General features: G+C 33.2%; 1 long non-coding RNA gene across 1 annotated transcript; it reads right to left on the bottom strand.

The window, feature by feature from the left end:
- Positions 1 to 9,232: 9,232 nt before the first annotated feature.
- LOC112208145 (uncharacterized) lies at positions 9,233 to 18,029 on the bottom strand. Its single transcript, XR_002942471.3, has 5 exons — positions 17,560 to 18,029; positions 15,812 to 15,930; positions 12,220 to 12,307; positions 11,979 to 12,087; positions 9,233 to 11,724 (listed from the first exon to the last, which is right to left on the bottom strand). It is a non-coding gene; the product is annotated as an uncharacterized LOC112208145 (long non-coding RNA).
- Between the last annotated feature and the right edge of the window lie 1,304 nt (positions 18,030 to 19,333).

The following is a 19,333-nucleotide window of genomic DNA, read 5'->3' as shown; positions in this document are numbered from 1 at the left end:
ATCAAGTAATTCTCCTAGCTCGGCCTCCCAAGTAGCTGAGATTACCGGCATGCACCACCACACTCGGCTAATTATTTGTATTTAGTAGACACGGGGTTTCACCATGTTGGTCAGGCTGGTCTCCTACTCCTGACTTCAGGTGATCTACCCACTTCAGCCTCCCAAATTGCTGGGATTATAGGCGTGCGCCTGGCCAGCTTTTTGACACATTTCAAGATGGCTACTCGGAAGACTGGAGATAGCTTCTTCTACAAGAATAGCTGAAAAGCTGTGTTTGTTGGGGAGATTTGCATTTGTAGAGAAAATCTGCATTGATATAGACAGGCTTTCCCTGAGATACTCCCTTGTCTGGGTTTAGGAAAGATTAACTGAGCCTGGCACGTTTACATTTCTAAAAACCATTTCCTATCTATACTTCCCAAGAGGAGGGCTGCTCCCAGTGAGGTTTCATCCATGTAACAAGACCACCTCTGCTGCCAGGCTCCTCTTTATTCCTTGTCGTCACCTGTCTTCTGCAAAGCCTCATTTACCAACCTACAGCTCCGTGTTTTCTGTAACCTCAAGACAGCATAGGCTTGTTGACTACCTTGCCTTTCCTGGAGTTTTTATATATATACTATATATTTGTATATCTCTTTATAATATACAAATATTTGTATAGATATATTTATATGTATTATGTAAACTCCAAGTGCATACTTGTGCACATATCTGTAAACCTTTTCTTCCTGTTAATTTGTACATTATCAGTTTGTCTTATAGACTCAAATAATTAAAGCTTCAAGGGAAAAATTTAAAATTTCCTATAGAGAAAAGACAAATATATAGGTGACTAATAATATTTAGAGTGTAAGACGCTTTTTAAAGGTATATTTGCAATTTGTGTCAAAACATTTAAATATACATTTGTTATTTTAACTATAAAATTTCAAATAATTTAAGCAAAATGCATAGTATATGCAGAAAATTTAGCAATATATCTATGTAGCACCTTAGTGTGCATTACTGCAACCAGCCGTCTAATATAAAGAATTAATTAAGGTAGCAGCTACTTTTCAAATAGCGCATTTTTTTCACAGACCTATTAAATAAGACAAATAACATTTAAACTTTATTTTTAAATTTGCAGAATAGTAGTTTTCAGCAGATGGTTTATTTTAGCAAATTCCATCTTCACATTGTGCTATGCTTTTATGAGTTCCAGCTGTTAACGGATCATATTTTACTGCTGAAACTATCATGTGTGATATAATTGCTCATTATGTGCCTTAAAACACAAGCAATATAATTATTTTCAACTTGGAGCAAATTAAAATCTTATCAGCAATTTAAAATCTCTAGAGTCGTCTTCTTCTGGTTAATTATTTTAAACTTGTATTTTTCTCTTTATGTTTTTAGTGAGTTGTCTTATCAAGGAGAAGAACTCAAGCTGATTATTATTTCTTTTCTCTTCCATCCACCTCGCAGGTGTGTTAATAATTTCATTTCTCAGAAAATGTTCTTTCATATCCATCTTACAAGCTGAGAGACCTTTTAACATCTTCCATTCGGATGTGATAGCAGTAATGGAAAATATTCCAGCTTCATGAATATGGTGGTACAAATAGTTATCCGTCTAACCTCTTTCAGTGCCAAATGTTTACTTTACTCAGTGAGTTACTCAGTTGTCTGGTAATTTCTTCTGAAATCACTAATGAGAGGATCAGAGGTCTGGCTGTTGTCTGTACCTCATATGACTCCCAGTGCAGACAATTGTTTCTATGGAGCACAGACAGTTGAAAGGATTGACTTCCTGCCTAGAATAGTTTCTGCTGTGCTTCTTATCCTTCTTGTGGAGATTTCAGATTACCTGAATTGCTTTTCTATCTTAAGAAAAAACGCAACAATTCTCCCACCTGAGAGGAATGTAAACTGTAGTAAGTTAGCAGAACCAGTCCGTAAAGTTTTTACATTGTTTGTTGCAAAATGCAGCGCTGGTGTCTCCATCACTAACCTTTTCTATCCCTCATTGCTCTTTCTTTGACTGCAATAGGATACCTCTAGGCAAATCTGTATTCCTGAGACAGAGTGCCCTTTTGGTGAGCTATAAGCACACTCAATGTTAGGCTGAAATACTAGTTTTTATCTATGGCGAAATGGAATCATATCAGTGATTTTCTTAAAAAGGAAATTTAACTCTTGCTATGGTTTGAATGCTTGCCCCTTCCAATCTCATGTTAAAATTTGATCCCCAATGTTGCACTTGGGGCTTACTGGGAGGTGTTTGGTCATGGGGTTGGACCTTCATGAATGGATAATACCCTCCCTTAGGAATCTAAAGCTATCCTCCCTCCTCGGTGCCCTCAGGAATGAGTGTACCATTCTTTATTCACCTATAATTACCCCACCCATCCTTTTTGAGATATTAATTTCATGTATGTTACACTGCTGCATATTGTCTGACGTATCAGTGAGTTTCTAGCTTTCTTGTTTTAGTTTACCCTTTGGCTTTTAGTCTGTAAAGCTTCTATTTTGTTCTATAAATTTTCTGATGTTAGGGTAAAATCCATTACTTATTCTATCTCAAGGAATTTTTATTTCAAATATTTATTTTTCATCTATATATGTCACATTTTTCATTTTATAAGTTCTATTTTTCTCCTATGTTCAATTTTCATTTAAGTACCTTGACATATATATGTATTTATCTATATGTATTTATTAAATATATTTAATTTTAGGACCTTGAAATTTCCTTCTTTTCTGTCATTTATAAATGACTTATTTTTACCCTGTTAATATATATCTTAATTATATATATCTTACGGCTTCTTTGCATGCCAGAGTTTCTTTGGGGTATGTTGATGTTATGCTATTGAATATCTAGATTTATTGGCTACCTTTGAACAACGTTGTGGCAGGCAGTTCAGTAACTTCAGGATGAGTATTTGTCTGTTGTTGTTTTAAATCTTCTCTTTAAACTTTGTGGAGTTAGTCTAGAGCCATCTGTAAATTGGAGCTAAATGAGCACTGTCACTAGGGCATGAACCTCCAGTGGTCTTTACAGAATACCCTGGAGGTACAGAGGGGATTCCCTTCTCTGATTAGAATTTGGAATATAAAGAGAAAACAGAAAAATAGAAAGCTATGCATAAACACATGCATTAAAATGAATTTTATGTGGACTCTTTCAGGAAAATGTTCCTAAGGTATTTTATCTTTTTATTGTGGTAAAATACACATAACATAAATTGTACTCTATTAACCATTTTAAGTGTACAGTTCAGTGGTACTAAATATAGTCATAACATTGTGCAGCCGTCCCTACCATCCATCTCCATAATTCGTTTCATCTTGTAAAACTGAAACTCTATACCCATTAAACAATACTTCCCCATTTCCTCTTCCCCCCAGCTTCTGGCAACCATCATCGTACCATCTCTATAATGCTAATCAAGCATAGTGGCTGTGTTTCTTGCTTCCTCTAGTCCGCAGGTAGCATACAAATGTAATAAACTACTTATTCATGTCACATCTATTTATTTTCTGCCTTATACCAAGCTTGTGGGATTCTCTTAAATAGAACATTTTTATACTTAAATCTATGCAATACCCATTAGCGTCGCCTTCCTAAATCAGGGGAAATTGAGCCTCTGTAAGGTGGAGTAACTTCCTAAGATATAAAACTCAGCATTGAAGTCTGTATACTTCAATATCCTGCCCTCTTCTCATGTGTCTTTACTGCCTTTTATGTATGTGTTAGATGTTCAACAAATTCTCTTTTTTAAACTGAATTTAAGCCATGGAGCAGTGTTTTGTTGAACAATAAATATGACATAGGACACTCTTCCTCCTTTTCATTCATGACCCTGTTCCTGAAAAAGAGAAATTCTTTCATTGTGCTAGAAGCTTAAAATAATGAAAATGCCACTTTCTACATTAAACAGAAACTGAAGGGAATCAAGGTGAATTGCATGAGACGTAGAAAACAAGCGGGAAAGAAATCTAGTATAATTTGCCCTTTGTGTACCTTTATTATTTAGCGTTTGAGTAAATGATTCCCCCAAATATCTTCCCATCTTAATTCATGTCTATAAAGTAGACATTTATGTCTCACCTTGTCAAGAAGAGCAAACTCTAACATAAATATTTCCCAGAAATGCTTCCTGCTAAAACGTAAGCTCATTCTGGCTAGAAATGCAGCTCACTTCATAAAGATTAATTGGTAGCTAATTTTGCATGCTGTTCTCTGAACTTGAGTGAAACCTGTCCATCAGGCATACAGGGAATGACGGGAAAGGTGACAACAGAAAATGAATGCTATGTCACTAACCTTCAAAGATGACCTGCCTTTTCTTTCAAATTCTTGATATCTTAAGACTTCATTAATTCATCTCTCTTTTCCCTTGGTTCAACATTTTGCTATACAAAAACTCATGTAAAACAGTGATCTAAAGTAATAAAAATGGCATTTTTCTTTCATGTAGATGCAAGCTAACTGGCATTTTCACAATCCATATATTTCCTTTGTCAATTTTTCATTCTGTATTGGAAGTAATTGATAGGTATTTCTGAAGGGATGAAGGTGGTTCTATGTTCATTGTGATCCAAACTATTTTTAGACCTCGGGCGTTTGTAAAACAATTTGTGCCCGCTGACCAAGGATCACTGTGGCAGAAAGCAGCAAACTTGCATTAGATGTCACTGCCTCATAAGTTGGCTTTGAAAACTAGGGGCTTACTCTATAGTCTTATGAATCAAAGACGATGATAGATGTAGTATAAGATTACAATCATATTTTCCTTTTGACAGTCACATTATAAAGCATGATGTATTGCAATTAATCTCAATTAGCTGATCACAATTAAAATTAATAATGTTCATTTTTGCTGATAAACAATCATGACTCTCCTGTTCTCAAATGTGCAAGTAATTCTTGTAATTTTAATACAAATTTGCATATTATTATTAATTGATTTAATCTCATTGGATTTGGTTCATGGATCCAATTTATTAAAATATTGATAATGGGATAATGATTTGTCTCCCCATTTCATGTACACTAAAAACAACAATTCTTACAATGGTCTGCAAGCCCATCATGATCTGCCGCATGTTAACCACCAAAATTCTTTTATATCTTCACCCTTGATCTTACCAGTGGTCCTGGCCACCTCACTCTCCTCTGGAGATGCCAACATGCTGCTGCCTTATGACCAAGACTCTAGTTAATTTCTTGGCTTGGAAAGATAGCCACCCATATATCCATTGATGAGCTCATTCAACTTCCTCAAGTCTTTACTGAAACTTCACATTCTCGATGAGGCCTATTCAGTATTTCAAACTGCATCCCAGCTGCAACTTTCCAAAACCCCTTACTCTTCTGTGTATTTTTGAAAGGATTTATTGAGATATAATTTAAATAGTGTAGAGTGCACTCATTAATGCCTACAAGTCAGTGGCTTTTAGTATATGCACAGATAAGTGGAACCATCATCACAATGAATTTTAGAGCATTTTCATCACTTCAAAAAGAAACCCCACCTTCTCTAGCTGTTAACCTCCTATGCACCCATCCCCTACTCAATCCTAAGTAACCACAAATCTGTTTTCTGTCTCTATAGATTTTCCTATTCTGTTTTCACCTAAATAGAAACATACAATAGGTGGTCTTTTCTGCCTGGCTTCTTTCAGTTGGCATAATGCTATCAAGGTTCATGTACGTGTTGGTACTTTATTCTTTTTATAACTGTATAACATTCAATTTCATGGATTTAACATTTTGTTTTTCCAATAATACTTTTATTGACATTTGAGTTGTGTTCAGCCTTTGGCTATTTTAACTACTGCTGTTAAAAATATTTGTGTACAACTTGTGTTTGAACACCTCTTTCCAATAACCTGGGTGTATACCTAGGAATAAATTTCTGGGTCATATGACAATTCTATGTTTAACATATTTAGAAGCCATCACATTATTTTCCAAAGTGGCCTGTTCTAGCCATAGAGTATCTAACTGTGGTTTTGATTTGTAGTTGCCTGTATCTTTTTATGGGATTATTGACCGTTAGTGCATCTTCTTGGGAAACACATCTATTCCTATCATTTATCAGTTTTGAGTTGGGATATTTGTTACGGAGTTAAAACAATTTTTCTATATTCAAGATACATATATATACAGACATATAGATACGTGTTTTTCAAATATCTTCTCACCATTTTTGAGCTGCCTTTTGACTTGCTTGGTTGTCCTTTGAAACAACAATGTATTTAATTTTTAAGAAATTTTAAATATCTAATTTTTATTTTGTTGCTAATGTTTTTGGGGTTACAGCTATTTCTTTGCCAGATCCAAAATCCTGAAGATTTTCCCATATGCTTTATTCTAGCTCTTGCATGTGTGTCTTTAATTCATTTGAGTTACTATTTTTGTATGCTTTGGGGTAAGGGTTCGAATTTATTATTTTACAAGTGGTGATCCACGTGTACGTTGTTGACCCAGTTTGTTCAAAGACTGTCTATGCCTCATTGAATTGCACATGGCACCACTGTAAGAATCCATTGACTAGAGACACATAGTTTTATATATGGACTCTCAATTCTCTTCCATCAATCTATATATTTTTCCTTCATTAGTATTGTGTTGTCTTGACTACTGATACTTTGCAGTAAGGTTTGGAGCATGGGGGTGTGAATTATCCTAATATGTTTTCTTTTTTCTAGATTATTTTGGCTATTTTGAGTCCCTTACAATTCCATGTGTATTTTAGAATCAGCTTGTCAGTTTCTAGACAGAAGTCTGTTGGGATACTTGCAGGGATTTCATCAAATCTGTAGTTTAAATTGGAAAGTACTACAATATTAAATCTTCCAATTCATGGGTGGAAGATGTTTGCTAATTATTTAGATATTCTTTAAACAATATTTTTAATTTTCAGAGTAAAATCTTGTATCACATTTTCCAAATTAATTATTGTTTCTTTTTTTGATGCTATTTTAAATTGAAGTGTTTTCTTAATTTGATTTTGGGGTTTTCATTGTAGATGTGTGCAATTGATTTTTTGTACATTTACCTTGTATGCTGTAATATTGCTGAAATAATTTACGAGTTCTATCGTTCAGTGGATTCCTTAAAATTTTCTATATACAAGAATGTTATTTTCAAATAAAGTTTTATTTCTTCCTGTTCAATATGGGTTACTCTTATTTTTTTAGTTGCCGATTTGCCCTGCATAAAATCTTTAGTACAGTGTTGACTAGAAGAGGTCAAAGTATATATCCTATTCTTATCTCTAACCATAGCGGGAAAGTATCCTTTACCATTAAGTTGCATGCTCGCTGTTGGCTTTTCACAGGTGCCATGTATCTGGTGTGGAAAGTTCTCTAATCCTGGTTCATTGAGTTTTTATTTTTATTTTTAATCATTAAAGCATTTGGATTTTGTTAAATGTCTTTTCCGAATCTATCGAGATGATCATGCAATTCTCGTTTGTTATTCGACGGATAAGATGTATTACCTGAATGGACTTTGGGCTGTTAAACCAACCTGGGATTACTTGTATAAGTTTCACTTTGTCATAGTGTATAGTTCTTTTATATGTTGCTAGATCTGATTTGTTAGTATTTTTTAAGGAATTTTGCATTTATACTTATAGTAGTTTTATTTTTCTATGCTATTTGGACTAATTTTTGTATCAAGGTAACTCTGGCCCCACAGAATAAATTGGGAAGTGAATATTAATCTTTTTTAGAAAAGCTAGTCAAGAATTAATATCAATTACTCAACACTAAAAAATATTAATATAAATTATTGATTTCTCTAATTTTTATTTTCTTCCTTCTTCTTCCTTTAAGTTTAGTTTGCTATTCGTTCCAGTGCCTTAATGTGGAACATCATCTTATGTCATCCTTTCATTTGTCTTTTCATTTTGTAAATAGTGTCTTTTTAGCATCAGGTGAGCTCCCCAGGTTGGTAGTACTCCATGTTTATTGCTGTACAACAATGACAGGTAATATGTCCTGAAGACAATGGAAACTTAACATTCAAAATCTCCTAGATTCCAACTTATATGCTATGTCTCTTCAATTGATCCTAATTTCTACCCTTTCTCTATTATAAACCATGAGTACAATGGCATTCAATGAGTTCCGTGAGTCTTTCTAGTAAATTGTTGAAACTGAGGGTGCTCAGGGGAAACCCCTGAACTGGCAATTGGTGTCAGAAGTGAGAATCTTCTTACATGGCCTCTCCCTTTAAACTGTGCAGCATGACGCAAACTCTGCACAATTTGGGCCAGAAGTCTCATGTTGATTTTGCAGCCTAAAGTATCTTGTAGTTTGTCTAACCCTCAATAAATTTGCTTTCATCAAATATTGTGTTTGCTACCCCAAAATTACCATCACGTTTTTTTTCTCCAAATAACTAACATTGGGAGAAATAGCCAGCTGAGTCTGTAACTCAACTGAAACAAGTGATCCATATACCATATACCATATAAGTGGCCATTTCATTTTGCCTTCTTCCACCAAATCTTAGCAACCTCAACCATTGCCATGAGCCACTGTAGGCCTACCAGCTACAAACAAACAAGTATCTTGTAAACACGCTTCATACTCCCATTTGATAAATTTCCCAGCAAAGAGATGTCTACTTTAACTCTATGCAAGTGGCTCATATTCACGAAGTCTGTAGATATTATTCATGTAGTGTGAGAAAATCATCCCAGCGATGCCAGCACATTCTCCTTCCCATGATCTTCTTAGTTTGCAAACATATTCAGGCCATGGGTGAGAGATTTGTATTTCACAGTAGAACAATTTTATGGAGGGCATTGAAACTTACATTGAGCATTTTTGTACAGTCACACATCACTGAATGATAGGGATACGTTCTAACAGATGCATCCGTAGGCAATTTCATCATTTTGCAAACATCACAGAGAATATTACAAACACCTAGATTGTACAGCCTACCACGTCTAGGTTTTATGGTATAGCCACTTTCTCCCAGGCTACAAATTTGTGTACTACATTACTGTACTGAATACTGCAGGCAATAAGAACAGAGTGGTAACAGGTTATGTATCTAAACATACTTAAACGTAGAAAAGCATGTAGGAATATCTATTATAATCTCGTGGGACCACTTTTGTATATGTAATCCATCTTTGACTGAAATGTTGTTATGCATGACATGACTCTATGACAAAAATAAAATAACACATTGTAAAAAAATGTACACAGGTATCAAACTAATATTGTAAAAAAAGAAATATTTATTCAGTGTAAGAATTTGTAATGATCAAAAAATATTCACAGCTTATATTTTAGTATAGTTTCAAATGCCTAGTGCAATTAGTATTTATTTCTGAGTGTATTTTAAACATGTATACAATAAATATTTCTCAGGTTCAACAATATATATCAATCCAACTGGCTCGTATAAATACTAGTTAGCATCAGTTAGTAAATTCATATATATATATATACACACGTGAATCAGTCTGTATGCATGTATGCGTGTGTAAATGTAACTGTATGTGTGTGTAAATGTAACTGGATGCATCCTCATATTTACCCTTACCTACAAGGTTTCCAAGATTCATTTATTATCTTTAAATGGTGTGCATTTAAAGATTTACCAAATAAAACCGCAATCGTGGAATATATCAAGATGTTATTAAATTCATCTTGTGCACATAATTGTTTCTTTAAATTTATGTTTCTTGCAAAACTTGCGGTAATGCTCATGCACAAAATAATTTTCTAAATAAAAAATAAAAACATTTTCTCATTCATTAATTCTTAATAATTATTTCTCCCCAATAATTAATGTGAATTAATTCTTAATTATAGAATAATGATGCCCTTCAGAGTTCTGAATCTTTTGCATATTGTATACATTTCACTCACTAGAACATCTTCTGGAATATTGGCATTAATTAATGTCACTCAGCAATTAATGATTTCAAAGAAATTAAATACCATTCATATTCTGAATCACAAGGGTACTTTGGCATCTAATTTATTCAAGCTCTTTGTATAATCATCTTCACTTTAATTACTTAACAAACATTTCTCTGTGTGAGAAAGATTGAGTAGGTTATTGTGCTTTGTTATGATGCAACTTTTTCTTAATCTAGAGATAGGCAATGCTCCCTATAAGGGACAAAGAGAAAAATGAAAGAGCAATAGAGATGTGACAGGCATGGAAAAAGACAATACATTTATAAAACAAATAGGACCACAGATGATGATAATGGGGATCAAATCTTGAGATACTGACTCAGTTTATAACCGCACTGTACAATAAAGCAAATCATTTGTTAATTTTTTTACAAATGGAATTTAATTTAATTAAGATGAATACAGTGTTTTAAATCAGGCAGGTCATCTTAAAATAAAATAGTGGAAAAAGTGATAAAACCAATGTAAAAATCATAAACATTTTATAAAGAATTTTTGTCATGTAATTTAATATTTTTCTTTATTTAAAATCACCCAAATCAAAATAATTTTATCTTAATTAACAAATAATCATCAGAAGTTAACAAATTTTTACTTTATAATACTAGGTTTAAAAATTATTCACTATATTTTTAATCATACATGCTTATACATAAAATAGATATAGGGTATATGTTTACATGTTCACAATATTATATTGTAAGTGTTCCTATGGATGTGGTTTTTCAATGGAATAAGTAATTTTAAAAAGTTTCAATTTCAATGATATATATGTTTGATTTTTCTTTGACAAAGCATACATATATTGATAGGTAATAATAAGAAAATCTTCTAAAGACATTACAGGAACATGAATAAGTAATTAAATCCTCAATAATTCGTAATGTTTTATGTAAGAGAAACACATTTAACTGAAAATTGCTTTTACATAATACTCAAACGAGACTAAAAACATATTAACTAGCGGAGTAAGTCTTCAAATTGATAATCTGAACTATAGAAGAGGAGAAACTTCAAGCACTCAAATATTTGAAATGCTACAAAATATTTGTATAAACTATTATTTAACAATTTCTGTTTGTAGAGGGCTAGACAGTAATCAATATAAATGACATCTCAGTCTTTCTATAGCTTTGACCACATTTACCTCCTAATTTTAATTATTAATATGTTGGAGCAGTGCATACAACTAGATTCCGATCTTCCTTTTTAATGAGTAAAAATATGTCCTTTGATAAGCATTAAAGAAAGAGCACCTTGTATAAATTCAATGCCAAGAGACAAGATATTCTTGATTCTGAAGTCTTGTTCTTTTATACAGCAATGTAATTAATAAGAAGAAGAAAAGCAGGACATAGATATGGAGTCTATTTTCATCAAAAATTGTCTATAGATTTTGATGATAAAATTTAAAACTCTACTATATTTAGTTAGTCACAAAAAACTAGGTTGTGGGAAAATATTTGGTCAATAAAACACCCCTACCAAATGCTGACAAGAAAAAAAGTTAGGTACCACCTTTCTTCTCTGCAGACGGCCTGAGATGGGTTAATTTGAAAGAATGCTTCCAAACCTGAGGTGAGCTCTGAGAACAGCATAATCCACTGCTGTCTCCCACATTCAGTTTCTCAGTCTGTGCTCTTTTAATTTTGGGGGGAGGGAAGCCAGTCCTTTAAAGCGATCTTCAGCATGATGGCAGAGCCAAGGAGTGTGGACAGGTGGCACGGTGTCTGACTTTGTTCCAGCAGCCACTTGGGCTTTCTCTGGGTCTTCTCTGCCCTAGGGATAGCACTACTATTGAAAACATGTCTTTGTGACATTCTCTATGCCAGGAACTCCCAACATATTTTCCTTGAAACTGATGAAATGAATAAAAATAAACCAAGAGCTGTGCTGTTTTTTTCTGTTTCCTCCTTTCTGCAGCCCTTCTTGATCATCTAATATTTTTAAATACATTGTCAATCACCAAAAGGAGCATAAGGGCTTTATTGGTTTGTAGCAGATGTATTAATAGCCCAGCCCCTATTCCTTACCTGTAGCTGCTGGGAAGAAAACCATTCTTAACACTCTACAAGGTCTCATCTCCAGAATTTGCACCAGTTTCTAGCTGAGGACTTTCTCTAGCAGCACGGGAGCTTGTTACTGGGCATGAAGTGGGAAGAAAAGGTGAGGGTAACTAAGAAGAATCTCCCTGGATTCAGTGATGTAACTCTGAGGCGTGCTCCACACAGCTTCCCATAAAATTAAGCCCAGATATCTAACACAGGAACTTACCTCTTAACACGTGTGGTATTGGCTTTTCTATCTTTCCTGTTTTATTTTGTTCTCTTTTCCTTGTCTCACTTTCGCTGTGTCCTCACTCCTGCTTTAAGAATACCCAAACAAATACGTTCATTTATTTTTTTATAGTCTCAGAACACAGTTGATAGCTGAACTTGTAATCTATGATAATCAGCTTGGATGCTATATTGACAGGAAGATGGTGAACTCACAATGTCTAATTAAGATACAATTTAAAAAATATATTGAATCATGTCCAAAGACTTAAAAAGCCTAAGTGGCAGCGTCACAATTTCTTCTTTTTAGTTTACATGGTTTCTTAAATGCCTACAATTATTTTAAAGGAAGTCTTGAGTCTAGGAAAAATTGAGACATATGGAATAAATTACTAACCCATTTCTCCTTGAAATTCATTAGATGTTTGATGATTCTTCACATATATTTCTGAACTGAAAAACTAGTTGGGAATTATTTTTATAAGCATATCCTTATGTAGTATTTTGTTTCTAAGAGTGAATTGAAGGTTTAAAGATTAAATTATTCTATCCAGAGAATAAAAAGCAATTATTTCACAAGGAGAACATGTGTATGTTGACATGACATTTTAAAATCTAGATTTTAAAATAGGTCCCACATAATTTTGAGTCAATTAGAATATGTTTGTATCAGTCTGTCTATAGTTTTACACCTGTCAAAAGGTACTTGAACTAAAAGAAGTATCTTGAACAATTTTGAAATTTATTATTCCTCTGAAACTGATTAAAAGAATGACGGTAGAGTGAAATTTGGATTGGCAAAATTTAGGAGAGAAATTATTCCTTGGAGATCAACCTCTGCCAATATAGATTATAATGACTTTGAGACTTTTTGATTTACACAATTTGTTATATAAAATATACTAAAACGATGATAGATAATACACAGACTTTAATTAAAATTGTACTAAAATTAAAAGTCTAAATAAATTACAAGGGTACGTGGTACATCTAAACGTATGTTTATATATTTTATTTGTGCATTTTATTCCTACGGTTGCTTTTGCTTTAGTTTGTAAAACGTTCTTATTTTTATGACAATGTAGTATATACTAAATAAAGAAAAATCAGGAAATAGAAAATGAAGAAGAAAACATTAGCTATTGTCAACCAAATAAAAATTGTGCAATCTCTAAGTACATGAACGATGTATTATTTGTACAGCATGTACAATGTTTATGCTTCACAGGGTGAGGTAGAGACTGCAAAACATTGAACCTGGGACAAAGAAGAAAGTAAGGAAATTTTCACAATATATTAATATTACAGAAAATGTTGAACTTAACAGTTAAGATACAAGTAGTGAAAAATGATAGTATTTAAGGAGATCTAGAAAATTTAATCTATATCAGTAATGTGTGAGAAGCATTAGAATAATGCTTGTATTTCTGGATTGGCATCGATTTATATTGAGACTGGAAACATAATAGAAGTGAGCAAAAAAGAATTTAAATCGTGGATACTTGAGTTTTATACCTAGGAGTTCGAGAAATACATTTTGTTACTATCAAAGCAGTTGTCACAAGAGTGTACAAAATTCCCTAATTGTGTCTATGTGGTGAAGACATAGACAAATAGAGAATAGCAAAACAGAAATAGCAAAAAAGCACAAATAAATTTTACCTGTATTTTTACATAAAAGCCAATTCGAGTAGGAAAACATGAAATTTGTGTTTTATCAAAATTTTTCTCTTATAGTATAGTTGATTATATTACTGGAAAAAAATTGAAGCCTTGGTATGTTCACAAAAAAAAAAGTAAAATATAAGGTCAAAACCAGGGGAATGCAGGGAGCAGACAAAATACACCTAAACACTGAAACTGATTTTGCCCTATGGACATGTAGCAAAATGAATGAGTGCAGATTCCTACTGTCATACATCACATAGGACAGTAAAGAAATACATAGTGTTTCCCAAGATAGGGCATCACACAGGAGCTCTTCCAAAGAGCTAGCAACAAAATTTATATCCTCAGTATAAAGAAGAATCAGAGGTAAATTAGTTTCATTTCACATTCCCTGGAAATGGCAAATAAAAATGACTTGAGATTGGACAGATTTAAAGAGACTCAATCATTAATGATTTACAGCAATTAATTTAAAAATTGTTTAAATGTGCTGTCCAAACATACGTCCAAACACCTTTAGGCCAAGAATTAATATAATGTGGTCCCAGAATGGTGGTGCCTTTAGTAGACTCACAAAAAATTCAAATTCTCTTTGGCAAATTTTCTTCTTACTAATATGCAAAAGTGCACAATAATAATTTTCAGAGAAAAATAAATCTTTGTCATTCAAAGGCATCCAAGTACGCAAGGAAATGATATTCCACCATTTGAAAGGAAAGCAGAAAAAGAGTACAAACAGATCCACAAAGGTTCATTAGTAGAAATATCACTGTTAGATTATAAAGCACATTTGCTTTCAAAAAATTAAAAAGAAATGAATATATTTTTAAGAGACTTAAAAATTGATGTAGTAAATTTGAAAAGTAGTTTGTATATAATATTTTAAATTAAATACTCAAAAATGAACTCATCAGATTAGACATGGCCATGGTGAGAGTTCATAAATATTTCAGAATGCATTACAGAAATTTTAAAAAAAGGCACAATGTGGACAGGATCATGAAGACATGGAAGATACAGTGAGAAAGTGTAGCATGTGTTTAGTGAGTGTTCTCAAAAAGAAGGGAACTGGGAAGGGACAATATGTGATGGTATTTTGGCTGAAAGTTCTCTAGACTTTTGTAAGACACTAATCCACATATTCAAAACTTCTATGCATGCTAAGCAAGCTACAATGGAGATAAACCTACATCTACATATCTCGTAGAGAAATAGTAAACAATCAGGAAGGGAAAAATATTTCAATTAGCACTAGAAAAATCAAATTACCTTTAATCATATTGAAATCTGAAAGCATGAAATGTAAAATAAACAATATTATTTGTTAAGAATAATAATGCCATTCTGAAATTCTCAACCAAGAAACATATTCATCAACCTATGGCTAAATCACATATTTAGAGACAAAAAACAAAACACCAGCAGCAGAATTCCACTAAAGAAACTAAAAGGAAACTCTGAAAACATGCTTCAGAAAGATTGAAGTTCTGAAATCAAAGAATGAACCCAGAGCAAAATATATTGTAAACATACAGATAGATCAAAATAGAAAATTAGGTGTTGAAACAAAAGGATATTTAAAATTAGATAAGCACTGCAATATGTATGTTAGGAAGCAAATTATTAGGGCTAAAGTATTCAAAGACCCCTTAATTGTCTGACAAGAGCAGAAAGGTATGACTTTGCAAATTTTTTTTTTTTTTTTGAGAAGGAGTCTCATTCACTCTTTCTCCCAGGCTGGAGTGCGGTGGCGTCATCTCCGCTCACTGCAACCTCTGCCTCCCAGGTTCAAGCAATTCTCCTGCCTCAGCCTCCTGAGTAGCGGGGATTACAGCCGCGTGCCACCATGCCTGGCTAATTTTTGTATTTTTAGTAGAGACGGGGTTTCACCATGTTGGTCAGGCTAGTCTCCAACTCCTGACCTCGTGATCCACACGCCTCGGTCTCCCGAAGTGTTGAGATTACAGGCGTGAGCCACTGCGTGCCACCGAGTTTGGAACTTTAATAAATTGACTGGACATTATGCATTTCTCTGTTGTATCTATGAAAACAATAAAAATAAAAGTCATAATTTTAAAACAAGAAGACAGAAAGTGATAGGAGAAACTGAGACATTTTATATATATATATACACAACAAATTAATAATACAAAATTAAGTATAAATGATCACAGATTAACTTAAACCTAAGTAGACAATGTTTTTGTTAAAATACAAAGATTGGCAAAATTTAAAACATCCGTCTCTATCATAGTTACAAGAGACACAACTAATATATAAATTTATAGAAAGTTTGAAGTTCAAACCATACAGATACTGTGTATATATGATATACATACAATCATACTACATGAATATAATTTTTTAAAAAGTTGCTATGTAGACAAAATAGAATGTAAGTTAGAAACATTTATTAAAATAAGTTAGTCTAACCAATGTGATAAAAGTTTTAAGTTATTAAGAAGATGTGATGAATTAAATGTGCATTAGCCTGATACATACATATATATATATACATACAAACCACACACTCTCTCTCTCACACACAGACACACACGTATTTAGAGTGAGAGTCAAGTTATATAAAGCAAAAATATCAGAAAGTAAGTAAAAATGGGTAAGCCCCCAAATATTATAGACATTTCAAACACACGTCTTTCAGTAATAGATAAAAGAAAAAATTAAAAGAGTAAGTTTTAAAAGAAGCTAGTGGATTTTAAAAAGGGCAAATATTATATAAGGAACATGAATATTATAATTCATGTTATTTTCATGTTCATACAGAATACTTACAAAAATTAACATTTTCTAGACCATACCACAAATTCAAACAATTTTCACGGAAATAACGTGACACAGAATATATTTCCTAAACAAACAGCAATGAAGGCAGATATGAATACAAAAACGAAAGTTAGAAACATAAGTGTAATAATATTGGTTGGAAGCTATTTTAATGAATATTGAAATATTTTAAAGGTGAATAGTCACTACAAATAAACCAAACACTTTTGTAAGGCCACTAAGATGCATGTGTAATGTGTAATGCCTCCTTTTATAAGGAGTAAATCTGTAACATCACCTGGGCTATTTGACAACTACAAAATGAATGTGAGAAGGAGAGAAACAGTAAGAGAGAGAGAGATAAAACCAGTAAAATAAACATAAAGAATGAAGGAGATAGCCAGGCTACATTGTTCACGCCTGTAATCCCAGCATTTTGGGAGGCCGAGGCAGGTGGATCACCTGAGTTCAGGAGTTCGAGACCAGCCTGGTCTAACATGGTGAAACCCACTCTCTACTAAATATACAAAAATTAGCCTGGCATGGTGGCATGCATCTGTAATCCCAGCTACTCGGGAGGCTGAGGTGGGAGAATTGCTTGAACGTGGGGGGTGGAAGTTGCAGTGAGTAGAGATCACGCGACTGCACTCCAGCTTGGGCGACAGAGCAAGACTCCATGTCAAAAAAAAAAAAAACCCAAAAACCAAAAAACGGAAAAACGAGGAAATAGTAGAAATAAAACGAAAAAGCAGAATTAAAGCAACTGGGTATATATTTAAAAATGCACAAGCTCACTTTTTTAGAAAAATATTAAAATTTTAAATCTAACAAATATCTAGGTAGACTGATGGAGAAAAATACAGAAAATGCACAAAAAAGCAATTACCTGGAATGCGAACGTTACAAAACGTCAGCAGTTGTAGATTTTAAATAAGCAATGATTTTTGAGTTCAACCATGATGGGGTATATTGAAAAGAATCTCTCAGAAAAAAAGAAAAAGAAAACTGATATAAAGCTATTTACAGAATGTTAAGCACTATTAAAGTCTTCCAAATCTACCAGTTACGGAGTTATTGGTCTTGGACTAACACTCCTGAAAAGAAAAAAACCAAACAAAACAAGACAAAACCTAAAAACCTGGATAAAATGGCCTACCGTGGGCACTGGCAATGCATCCAAGCAGGTAGGACCTGGGTGCTACATTCTCTTTGTCAGAACACAAAGCATTCTTACACTCTTCTCACGCTCACTTTCACCTTTTAATCTTAGATCTACTATTAAATGTATTCAACATTACTATCAATCCTTTGGTCAAACTTTCTTTACTCACATTTTGCTTGATGCACTTGGATAGACTGTTCAAGAAAGTGTGAGTAGTGAATTCCTCAAACTCTTGCATATTCAAAATCACATTTTTGAACCTTGATGCTTGAAGTGTAGCTTGGGTAACAGATGGGCTTTAAGCCAATTTTGGCATGCAAGGGGTTGAGTTTATTAGGTATCAGCACCGCTGAAAATCGAGGGGATGCAGGCTTAATTTCAACACTATTCTAAATACTTGAAAGATATTATATAAGTCTTTAATAAACTCCTGTGTCTACAAATGGTTCACAGTAACTCAATATCCATGATTAAACATCTATAAAATCAAGGCACTGTTCTTTAGTGGAGACTTGCTGGCTATTCTATGAGAGGAGGTATTGTTATTGTAATCTCATCCTCTCATAAATGTGTATCATATCACTCATAACCAGCCCTTCATATTCTATTCCTATTTTGGTATTTTAAAATAAGATATCTTTGAAACTCTTGAATTCAAAGAGGGAATCTGAATAATTTTTAAAATGTCAATGAAATGCCATTTCTTCATGCTTCAACAACTAAAAATTGACTAAAGTGCTTCTCTTCAATCTTTCTGGAACATTTTTTATCTAAATTCTAAGAACAATCACAATAGGTTTTAACCACACATGTGAGAATATTCTAAATGTTAGGGTGGAACAATGTTTTAAATATTTTATAGTAATTTTTTTCATCATAGTGACAGTGTGCTAAATTTTTTAAGCCAACTATTACTGTAGACATTTAAGTCAGGATTCTAAGAAGCTGTTCTAAAGTCCAAACTTTACTTTCATATACACTGATATTATATATATATTTGCTTAAAAAATTAATACATGTGAGCCGTGTTTCAAATAGTTGAGAGATTATTATATCAAAGATTCTTGATTATATAAAATGCCAATTACTTATAGGCAGACATGCTTTAAATAATTACTAAGGCAGTTGTGGTTGATTCTACTCTTGCTACTGGCATTTATATGGACATACTATTATGGTCTGAAGAATATTTAGGCAAATTTATCCCTCATATGATCAGAAGAACAATGCAAGATAGTTTATATCTGAAAGGAAAAAAATCTTTATATGGTTCTGAAAGCGTAAATCATTAACAACTTGGATAATAATTAGCATAAAAATATACAAACATGCCCTCTTCCTAGCAGTAAGTACACAGTGACAACAGAATCAAAGCATGTGGCCATGTGCATGTTTATATTTCAAGACGCAGAGCACTCTATTCCTCCTCTCTGCCCTTTCTAGATGGCACAATTCCTCATGAATCTAAGTGCAGTCATAGGGTGGATTAGGGTGACCT

The sequence above is a fragment of the Pan troglodytes genome, chromosome 12 (assembly GCF_028858775.2).
Source record: "Pan troglodytes isolate AG18354 chromosome 12, NHGRI_mPanTro3-v2.0_pri, whole genome shotgun sequence".
Lineage (NCBI taxonomy): Eukaryota > Metazoa > Chordata > Mammalia > Primates > Hominidae > Pan > Pan troglodytes.
Note: the sequence above shows the minus strand (reverse complement) of the source record. Positions and strands in the feature narration are given on the sequence as shown.